Here is a 12,006-nt window from a genome sequence, read left to right on the forward strand (position 1 = left end):
AGCCCATTGCACATTCTGAGCCTGATGTGTAGTTGTTTTGATGCAAATATAGCAGCCACTAATAACTTATCTGAGAATGGTGAACCCTATAGTGAAATTAATATAAGAAGATAATTTTCCTCAGCATTTTAGGTCCACATAGCATGCCTCATAAAAAATAAAAATTAAAAAAAAAAAATGTCCCAAATGGGATTCCTAATTAAATAGTGATTTTGACAAAGAACAAAATAAGGACAGTGTTATGTTTGGAATTCAGTTTTGTTAGTCCTTCTGACATTTTAAGCTGAAGCACAGAGGTTTAAGAAACCTAAATACACTGCACCATATGAAATATGCTCATATATCAAGCATAAAAAAAGTTTTAATAAAAAATGTCTCCTATGTTGATGCCTAGACCTTAATCCTGCAACAAATATTCCTGTGGCAAAGTGCCATCAGTGTTGAAGTATAAATGTAGGAATTCATTCTTGTGCACCTGATTATGGGGTCAAACATCCAGCTGTCCAAGCCTAACTTGCAGTCTGGAAACCAGAAAATTATGATGCTTCATCAAAATACAGCTTTTGAGAAAATTAATTTGCTCTTTGAATTTTGCAAGGTTTTTGTTTGTTTGTTTGTTTGTTTGTTTTAACAAAGATACAGTAAGCTTAAAATGTAACATCAAACATTCTCTATCCTATACCAGCTATCCACGTTCATACTGTTTTTATCTACCTTACCTGACCCTTTCTGAGACTCTGCCCTAGCCTTTCTCTGTACTTGGTTAGGAAGATGAGATAGACACAGTAGGAGGCTTAAGATGCTTGGATCTTGCATGTACAGAGAAGAATGGAAAGAAAGGAAAAAAGAATGCAAAATTTATTTTTCTGGTATCACAGCTGATAAGTTAAGTGAAAAATTACACGAGGACTTCTATACTACCTCTTATTCTGAATCCTAAACTATATTATAACAAGACAATATAACATTTCTAATATGCTTTAATGGCTGGTGCCTACACTCTGTACTCTCACACATGCACATATAGCTTAGAACTTTTATCTCAGTCTCTCTACATTAAAATGTTTCCATAGTTTCCATATTCTCAGAAGTAAGAAATAGTTACTTATGCTTCATAATCTAAGCTTAATACTTTGGTAAAATAGTTATCTGATCTTACATGTGCATCTCTTCAGTAAAGATCTTTCTATGTCATTTCTCTGAAACTGTTAAATGATAGTTCACCCATGAATAGCTACATTCCTATTTGATAAGTTGATCCATCAACTAAATTTAAAATAATTTATAATTAAAAAAAAAATCAACAAAATGATCAGAAGTGTTTGCAAATCCAAGGTACCAGATACAGCAAGTGATATAAATAAAATTGCTCGTGTGTATATGTATACATGTATATGTGCGTACCATTTGTGTGTATACTATCTATAGATAGTAAGATATATCTGTATAGATATAGATGTAAATCTGCACTTACAGATAGACAGATAAATAGGTAGATGGATAAATGGATGGGTGAATGAAAAAATTCTTCCCTAATGTATTCTCACATATGTAGTGAAAGAAGGTAAAGCATTTTTTCATAGCCATTTAAGAGAATCTGCCATCCCTGCAGAGAGAAGCAGTCTCTGTGGATTGCATTCTAACCATGCTGAGAGCCACCTTTCCAATTTTCCATTAAGCTTATCTTTGCTTATCATATTCACAATGAAGCACTGTGTCACAGTTACTAAAAGAAAACGTCCCTCTGAAGTACCTTACTCTCATTATAGACCTTGAGAGAAGGAAGCAGTTTCCACTTATTGATTTCATGCCTGTCAAAGGCCTTGGAAAGCATTTCTGTTTTTTGTTTTGTTTTGGGTTTTGGTTGGTGGGTTTTTGTTGTGTTTTTCTTTTTCTTTTTCTCAACACTGTTCAGATGATTCTATTTCTTTCATTCTCTTTAGGTTTTTCTGAAAGTTTGTCAACCCCTCGTATGACAAAGAACCACTTTCCCCATCCTCCATCCCCAGTTTCTGACTCCTCCTACGAGTCAAGGATATAAACTGGCACCCTTCTACAGGAAATGGGATGTCTTTTCAAAGCACTTTCAATAATGTTTGTAAACATGCAAAACTAAATGAACGGAGCAGAATAAGTAAAGCCTCAAAATAGCAGAGTAATTAATATTTTTTTATATTTTCAATATTTCTACTTTCCCACAGACCCTTTGCGGCAATACAAGGCTCTTCTTGTGACTCCATGTTCTGTTCCACCAAAATCAACACTTGTCTTTGTCATAGCAAACCCCTATTAATCTTGCCAACAGCAAAGAAATGACCAGTATCTGTCTGGATGTAGGAGAAAGAAGTCGAGGCAGGTCTGAACAAAGTTGCAACTGTAATGTAACGGACAAGCGTAGAGGAGTGCAGGTCTCCCACTGCCAGAAGAGGCAGACCAAAACAATGCAAATGAAAGCACAGTGATTTTCTTCCTCCAAATACATGGAAAGAGTATTTGGAGGTTCTTATCTCTAAATAAACATAGGCAACCCCTTTTAATTTCTGACTAAAAATAGCTGTTAAAAGGTTATTCAGAGAAGATGGTTTTTGGAATAACGTAGCAGACAATTCTGTACAAAGATTGCAAATTTCTGCACATTAATGTCTTGCCAATAAAATATTTTTTCCGTGGTCACTAACAGAGCCATCTGGTTTAACAGTCTTATTCCGTGTCTGTTTATACACAGTTTCTTTTCTAACCTTCTTGTGAACCTAAGGGAAAGACACAATTGACTGGTTTTAATTTACATTCTAAACACTCCACATGACAATTCAAGAAGGAGAAGTTATTTCAATCTTGACTTATAACTAATATAAATATCCGCAAACGTATGCATGTGTCTAATTTTCCAAGCACTTGGCTTTGATTAATAAATACATTCATGTACAGAATGTTGATATATATATTAAACATTGATTATAAAAAACTTTTTTAAAAATTATTTAACAATTAAAATATTCTTAGACTAATTACATTACAAAAACCCCATGTCAAGACATTCACATTTCTCAGTGGAATTTTTTTTTTCTTTATTGTACCATGGCAATGAACCCTTAAGGAATTTTGTAAGTAAATGTGGCAAAAACATTGATTGTGAATTTATTTTTCTTATAATTTGTGTGTGTTTTCTTTCTCTTTAGAACTTCTGCCCTTGTTAGATGAGGGATTTGAACAATTCTTTTTACAGTTATGCCACAGATTCTGAGGTCAAAAGTTTCCAAAGTTTCTGGGTAGATCCAGACAGCACGGAAAAGCAAATGTATGCAAAAATATACAGAAAGTGGGGTGACCATGTACAAGAAAAAGGTTACGAATGCTTACCACTCAGCTGTGAGAGCTCTCAGAACTATGTCCTTTTGCTAAAGCAAGTTCAAGAAATGTAACATCAAAATTGTAGTAGAAAGTAAGCATGGGATTTCCAATGAAACTAATGAAGTTTTCACCACCTCTGTAATAACATGGTAGGACAGTATGTGCTGCTTTGTCATAGGACCAAATTGTAGTTCCTTTGACTCAAATCAAGATCAGCACTCTCTGCCAGCCCAATCTGTTTACATATTTAGACTATTGATCAAGACTGTGGCTTTCTTGTAAGCAGCTAGTAGAAGAAAAATGTTTGCTTGTGGAAAAGTCTGGAGGGTACCAATATGTATATTTGATCTTTAAGACAGTCTAGATTACTCACATTGTAATATATAAAATATATACAGATTTTTTTCTCTATGTGAGTGAAGACATAAACATTTAGCCAAGTTACATAGTCAGATTCATTAAGATTAATCATTATGCATCAAGTCTTAGCTCCCCAGATTAGATCTGAAAGCAAAAGCAAGAACAGTAAGAAGAAAGAGAAACTATGCACTCAGTTTAGTGTGGAAACCAGTTTCACATACACTGACCATGAAGAATCAAAAAAGAGCCCAAAAGCTATCTTCCTGTTTTTCATACAAAAATCTGTATCACAGCAATAATACTCATGAATAGTGGTTTACAATTCTTTAACATCCTGTTTTTTTCCTGGTTAATAGCAAGAAGACTTGGCAATCAGGTAGTGTGATCCAGGAAGTCCAGGATTCATCTGGATCACTAACTCATCCAAATTTAGTTTAACAGACAGAATACTCAGGTTTACCTTTCACATGAGAATTGCGATGATATTCATTGGAGTGCATGACTGCAGAGTCCACAAAGTAAAGACAAAAGAAATGCAGCTATAAGATGTGTTTCCAGACCAATGTAAATATTAAATGGTCACTACCATCAGTATTCAGTATTCAGAACAGTATTTGATATGATATTTGATATGATTACATTCTGTAAAAATTACTAGGAGTTTAAATGTACGTTGTTAAGAACTTCCAGAAATACCTCTGTCACAAGGTACCTCCATCTGACATCAGTTTATAGCAACTGTCTTTCTTCCACAAGAATAGAATGCCCTAAAAAACAAATGTAACTTTAAGGTTGCCTCTTGAAAAAGACACAACATCTACTTTCACTGCACTCATCCCTGCAATAGGAGCAGTTGCTACTAAGTGTTCTCAGCCAAGTCCTTCAGCTCACTGTGAGAATAAAATAATTCAGCTCTGGAGAAAATAAATTTAAATAATGCGATTCTGCTAAATTGTGCCCTAATTACACATAATGTTAAATGGCAATTACAGATGATGCAAAACAAGCCTCAAATTATATTTATCATTTGAAGAAGTCCTTCTTTTTTTCCCTAAACTCTCTTCAGCAAATCATGTAAATTAATTATTTCTTTTCTGAATTTTGGAAATGTATTCAAAACAAATAAACAAAAAAAATTAAATTAAAAGTATACCATCTGCCAACACTGTAACCATAGCAACTCTAGAATCAGATGTAAATACAATTTTTCCTCAGCAAACTCTCATTAAAAAGAAAGCTATTAGCTGTTTTTAACTTATAGGTCCAGGGGAAATGAGATAAAACAGAAAATGAGTACAGATTTATATTGTTTCAGTAAATGGTCTTCCTCTGTTAGCTGGAGTCTCAGCTGCTATAAAGTGGAATGGCACTAAAAAACATGTAATAGGTAGCAGATAATGCAAACTTCTTTCAGGATTTGTGATCCAGACCAACAGCATTTGCTGTTCAGAAGTAAGAAGAGATATATCAGAAGTAAGTGGAGTTATGAACAAATTTATATTACTAGATACAGTAGATAAGGAAGGGATTGTCTGGAAATCTCTCCTAGGAAGAGTTTGGGAAGAGACTGCAGCTACATTATCCTCAGTCTATGCCGAGCATAATATTATGTGTACCATTTCTCCCAATATGACTACGTTCTCAATTTTTTCCTCTGGGCTCTTGAAACAAGCAGAAATAGAGCAGGAAGATAAAACTGAATGTTGATAATTAAACTAGACGTTGTGTAACATTATTGTAAAGGCAGATGGTCTCAAGGAACAGATTGGTTTCCCACTAAGAACAAGAAGTTGTTGAGCATGAATTTGGGACTGAAAGTTTGGACCTACATGGAACTCTATGTGTATTGAACATCCTTTCCTCCACTCAGCCCCTCGAAGTCAGTTAAATGGATTCTCCTTGGACTGACTACAGGCTAAGAAAAAAGATCAAATATCTCTTTTTTATGCAAAGCTGCTTTGCCCCAAGTGGAGATACATTTGCTGTGGGAATAGAACTAAAAGCTAAGAAAATAAGAACACATCTTTTAACTAGTCATGAAATAGACTTTCTGATTTTTACTTAATTGTTTCCTTTGTACAAGGTGTTACCCGACACTTCAGTTGAAGCTTCATTGCTTTGAGAATGTCAGCATGCAGTATATATTTATAAGAGATTTTATATTGCTTTAGTGCAAGGTTACAAAAAGAGTTTAAAATCTGAAATCTATGTGGAATTTACCCATAGCTAGTGTTAGCAGGAACCAATCTTCTTGATGGACAATCAAGGACTTTCAAAATGTAACTCCAAAATAAAATCCCCCCGAGTCTTCTACTCCATAGGCATTTATATACCTAAGGATGCTGCATATGAGAAAGACTTTCACTAAGAAAATAAAATATTTAAGTTCTAGAGAAACTAGAAATGTTTAAATGATGTCATTTTGCCTCTTAAGTTTGGAATAGTCAGCTGTCTCACCCTTCTTGACCTATCAATATTCATCCATAAGTAACCGGTCCTTTTGGCGGCACTTCTTAGAAACCTCACATGTTCTGAGATTTATTTCATAATTTGAGCATTCTTCACAAGATTCTGTTGTCAGATTTCATTTGAAATTGAAAATATATTACACTATGTCATGAAATGAATTCTGATTTGTTCTCTCTTTCCATTTAACAAACATGTTGCTGATTAGCATTTGACTACTTTGGCAAACATTCTGCCCAGTGAGAACAGAGTATTGACAGAACACAGCAAGGATGCTGATCAACTGCTTGAGTCCAGATCCAGGCTGATTTAATCACTAGCAACAGTCAGTGACAAGAAACTGTGGGCTTGTTTTTCTATATATCAACAAACTCTAATTCTTCTTTCCATTATGTTTAGGAAAATCCAAAGAGAAAACACGGATTCAACTAGCAATTAATATATACATATATATATATATATAAATTGATTATAGTTTGATACAACAGATCCACAGTAAGTACAAATAAGCATAGTTCCATCAATTTCAAGAGAGTCATGCCCATTTATACTAAGCCAAGATGCCAGACTTCTGTGTTCTCCTATCTATTTGGGATACATTTGGGACTAAATCAAAACAACTTGCTCTATCTTTGCAGAGACATTTTCTGGACACTTGTATTGTTTTGAATCAATGGCATTAATCTGTGAATGAAGAGAAAGAAAAATAGCAGGGGGAAGGGACAGATATTTTAATATAAATACCCATCTGCTGAACCATGAATAAATCATGCCAAATGATCATCATGATACTCTAATGAGGAATAGTTAAGGCACAGAAGCACAGAAATAAACAAACAAACAAGCCATCTAGTGGGATGTATATACTTTGCCAGATGATACCAAAGTTACTGGGATGAAATGGCCAAGGTATGACCAGATTCAGGTGCGCAAACATGGAACTCTGGATTTGAGGAAAACACTGAGTTTTCTTAAGTACTCCTTTGAAAAATCTCTCTCTGAAAATATTGCTCCCCTGCACTACAGAAGTGTTTTGTTCTTTTTTTTGTTTGTTTGTTTATGAAGACAGTTGTTGTTACATATAGCTGTCGATCAAAGTTATGAAAGGGAAGAGGTATCCTTAACTAAATCCATATGAATCTCTGGATCACCCATGTGTATCAGCCATTGATTTACACACTTCTGCAGTCCCAGTACTCCCATATGAAAAAAGACATTTTGGGAATTCCACTGGTGAGTAAATGAAGAAGTCAGGCATGATAATGAGAGAATTCAGAGAATATAAACTTAGCCCCATTTCATTTGTTTATTTTTCTTAGCTTTATAAATATATCTGCAAATAATCCTGGCCTAATTACTATTTCTTTTACATCTTAAGGCAGCAATCTCAGATTTCTTTAAAGTATAAAATAATCCCATTCTGGGGTTTATTTTTTTATAATTTCAACATTTTTTTTAACAGCGATTTCTAGAACAGAAACTGTCATAGAACTGTGGTTCCATTTCACTTCTGTCATACTCCAAAATCTGATTTAAGTTCTGATCTGCATATCATCACTGTAGGGAACAGAATATTCCTTAATGGCAAGTCCATTAAAAAAAGATATATCAAAACACAATGGAGTGAAATATTTGCTACATACATGCTGGAGTTAACAATGATTGACAGTTGACTAAGAACTACTGTCATTGTTTTGGCTGGGACAGAGTTAATTTTTTTCATAGAGTTTCATATGATGCTGTGTTTTGGATTTTGATTAAAATCGTTGTGATAACATACCAATGTTTTTAGTTGCTTCAGAGCATTGATTGCACAGAGCCAAGGACTTTTAAGCTTCTCATGCTGCCCTGCCAGTGAGGAGGCTGGGGGTGCACCAGGAGCTGGGCGAGGACACAGCCAGGACAGCTGGCCCAGACTGACAAAAGGGATGTCCCATACCATATGGCATCGTGTTCAGCAATAAAGCTGGGGGAAAGAAGGAGAGGAGAAAAGGACGGGCAGGTTCAGGGCAATGGTGTTTTCTTCCCATTAAACTACTCTGGGTGATGAACCCTGCTTTCCTGGAAGTGGCTGAATACCTGCCTGCCAATGGGAAGTAGCAAATGGATTCCTCAGTTTGCTTTGCTTGCATTCACAGTTCTTGCTTTACCTAGTGAACTTATCTCAACCCATGAGTTCTTGCACTTTTACCTTTCCTATCCTCTCTCCCATCCCACCTGGCGAGAGTGAGTGAGAAGCTGTGTGGCACTTAGCTGCCTCCCAGGGTTAAACTACAACACGTATTATTAATATGGATATATACACCCTCAGTGTTTTTTTTCTTGAAGTTCAGAGACTCCAGAGAAAATACAAAGATTAAAATTAGAAATATCAGGTGAATAATGATCAAGCTTGGGAAAAAAAAAAAAAAAAAAAGGAACACTTGGTATTATTTACCTGTAACAGATGGCATATGGAGAATATCAGGTAATATAACTCACCTAAGGTAGGTGAATTTGGTAGACTGCAGGACCTGTGAGAGTTCTTCTGTCCCAGGCATGTTCATGTGAGGCTATTTCAGTTCCTTCTCGACAGGGAACAGGGAGGCTGAACACACAGACACACAGACCCACACAGAGACACAGACACACACACGCACACATGTGAGAGAGAGTTAGAAGTAGGATTTAACAGGAACATAGAACAGACTGCAGTGAGGAAGCCCAGGACTCGGACACATGCTAGCCAAGCAGCACCTGCTTTCATGTCACCAGGCTCATTTATTATCTTTTCCTATCTTCACAGAGTTGCTCCCCAACACTCCTCCCTGATCCCTCCCTTTTTCTGACTTCAAGCCACCTCCTAAACATCCCATGTTCATCTTCTATCATTGGTCATCTGATCCTTGTTGGATCTTTGTACAAATTGCTAAATATAAATTCAGATACCTTAATGTCTAAATGCAGTTTAATAAACTAGTATTTACAGCACTTATTTTCTGTAACCGTTTCAAGCTAGAATGCTTGAGATCATACAATATAAAAACAACTCATGAAAATTTGGCTGCAAGTCCAGTATATTCAATTCGGCACCTCAGAACTCCCAAGAAAGAAGTAATTGGATCTTCACTTCACTAGAAAATTAACTAAATTTTAGGAAATAGCATAATACCCCATGAAAATCCCATGTTAAGTAAAGTACTATCCTTTGGACTTACTTTGAAATAATAAATTAAGTTATAACCCAGTGTGTGTTTAGAAAATAAATAATAATAAGTGGCAATATATTTTTAAATTCTGGGCATTGACCCATCTGAAGCAATGGAAACTTTAGTCACTTGCAGGACTAATCAAATAACTCTTCTTTAGTTTGGTGGTTTCACAATGATGGCTAGATAAACTCCACCACACCTCCCTGTCAATCCTCCTCCTCAAAGGAACTGAGTGAGAAGATATGAAAAAGAGCTCAAGAGTTGAGATAAGCACAGGGAGATCCCTCACCAGTCATTGTCATGGACTAAATAGCATGGGGAGAGTAATACAATTTATTGCCTATTAGTAAAAGATTAGAGCAGTGGGAAACTAAAAGCAACCTAAAAACACCTTCCCCCCATCCACCCTCTTCTACAACCCCTTCCCACTCCCCACCCCCCCCCCCCCCCCCCCCCCCGAGTATTGCTGGGGAATGAGGAATGGGGGCTGTGGTCAGTCCCTAACACTTCATCCCCACTGCTCCTTCATGGTCACTCTCTGCCCCTGCTCCACGTGGGGTCCCTCCCACGGGATGCCATTCAAACTGATCCTGCATGGACTTCCCAAAGGCTCTTCAAGAACCACTCCAGTATGGGTCTGTACCACGGGGTCCATCCGCCAGGAGCAAACTGCTGCAGTACGGGTCCCCCACTGGCAGCAGCTCCCCCCGACCCCCTGCTCCTGCGTGGGCTCCTCTCCACGGGCTGCAGCTCCGGCCCGGGGCCTGCTCCTGCGGGGGCTCTCCATGGGCCGCAGCCTCCTCCAGGCCACATCCACCTGCTCCACCGGGGGCTCCTCCACGGGCTGCAGCGTGGAGATCTGCTCCATGTGGGACCCACGGGCTGCAGGGGGACAGCCTGCTCCACCAGGGGCCTCTCCACAGGCCGGAAGGGAACTGATGCTGCCTGCCTGGAGCACCTCCTGCACTACTTCTGCACTGACCTTGGTGTTTGCAGGGCAGGTTCTCTCTCCCAACTGCTATTGTGCAGCACTTTTTTTCCTCTTCTTAAATCTGCCCTCACAGATGCCCAACCAACCTTCCTCACTGGCTCAGCTCTGGCCAGCAGCAGGTCCCTTTAGGAGCTGGCTGGATCTGACTCTGATCTGACATGGGGCAGCTGCTGGGCTCTGCTCACAGACGCCACCACTGGAGCACTCCCCCCACCGAACCCTACCAAATCCTTGCCTTGTAAGCCCGATACATTTTGAAATAAGTTATAGAATACATATGGGAAATCAGGAATATAATTCAAAACATAGCTGAAGGCGAAGCTTTACACAAGACCTCCCAGCCATTGTCTAGATGGAATTTTGCTGATGGCAAAAATCTTGTTGCATCTGTGCTTTCCTTTGACAACCTCTTTCCAGCCCCACTCCATCTATAGCTATAGCCTTTCTTTTTTCCTCAGCCCAACCCTAGCTTTAAATTGAAGCTTGAGACTTCTACAAAGACCCCCGCACCCACTACCCAGTTGAAAAACTTCTCACAGCAAAGTTCCTCTTGCATCCCACATTTTATTTCGTCAGTCTCTTTTCAGCCCCATTACAACTGCAGTTTGCAAGAAATATTCCTTCTTTCTGGCAACTCGAACCTCAGCCTTCCATAGAAGAGCAAGTTTTGCCACATAGCTGTAATGAAAATTTAATATTGTGGTTTTATTCAGAAACCAGAGAATCCTTCTTGTTAAAAGATAGCTCCCCAGATTTCTCCCAAACAGAATCACAGAACTGGATAATGTTAGCAGGGACCTCTTGAGGTCATATAGTCCAACGCATCAGCTACAACAGGTTGCTCAGGGCTATGGCCAGACAAATATTGAATACCTCCATGGATGGAGACATTGCAGTCTCTCTGTACAGCCTGTTTGAACACCCTCACAGTCAAGGTGTTTTCCTATGTTCAAATGGATCATCCTGTGTGACAATTTGTGCCCATTGCCTCTTGTCCTGTCAGAGGCATTTTGATCCCCCTCTTTCCCTGCCTTGAAATTGTCTACTAAACATCCCAGAGTAATCTGCCTGTCATTGTTCCTCTAATTCTTGTTGGGTCTTTGTGTCAAAACAGATGGTTTCAGTCTCTAACACTAGACTTTCTATAGGATGGAGAAACCATCCAACAAAGAAATAATCTTTCAGTTATATCACCCAACTTTAAAATCAGATTAGTTGTGACGTAATATACTTTTTATGATGGGAAATGCTGTTTATTCTAATTTTTCAATTTATTAAAATATCCAGTCTTACCCCTTCACCATTTTCCTTCATTTTTTGTCATTTGTCAAAAAATGACGAAAAGCAGGTAATGTGGTGGTTTTACCCTGATGGGCAGCTGAACTCCACAACTTCCCTCTGACTCCCTCTCATCAATGGAAAATGGGAAAAAAATACAATGGAAAGGGCTCAAAGGTTGAGATAAGGACAGGGAGATCACTCACCAATTATTGTTACGGGCCAAACAGACTCAGCATAAGGAGCTTAATATAATTTATTGCCTATCACTAGCAGCCTAGAACAGTAAGAAACTAAAAGCAAACTATAAACACCTTCCCCCCTCATCCAACCTCTTCATCTCTGCCACTCCTTCACAGTCATTCTCTG

General features: G+C 38.0%; 1 long non-coding RNA gene across 2 annotated transcripts in view; it reads right to left on the reverse strand.

The window, feature by feature from the left end:
- The window catches only part of LOC308183637, a 91,962-nt gene that overhangs the window by 21,679 nt on the left and 58,277 nt on the right, over positions 1-12,006 (reverse strand). For both annotated transcript variants that reach the window (XR_013942474.1, XR_013942475.1), the window contains one exon: positions 8,659-8,764. This is a non-coding gene — a long non-coding RNA (uncharacterized lncRNA). The remainder of the gene's footprint in view (positions 1-8,658; positions 8,765-12,006) is intronic.

The sequence above is a fragment of the Anser brachyrhynchus genome (assembly GCF_964034855.1).
Source record: "Anser brachyrhynchus genome assembly, chromosome: 1".
Taxonomy (NCBI): Eukaryota; Metazoa; Chordata; class Aves; order Anseriformes; family Anatidae; genus Anser; species Anser brachyrhynchus.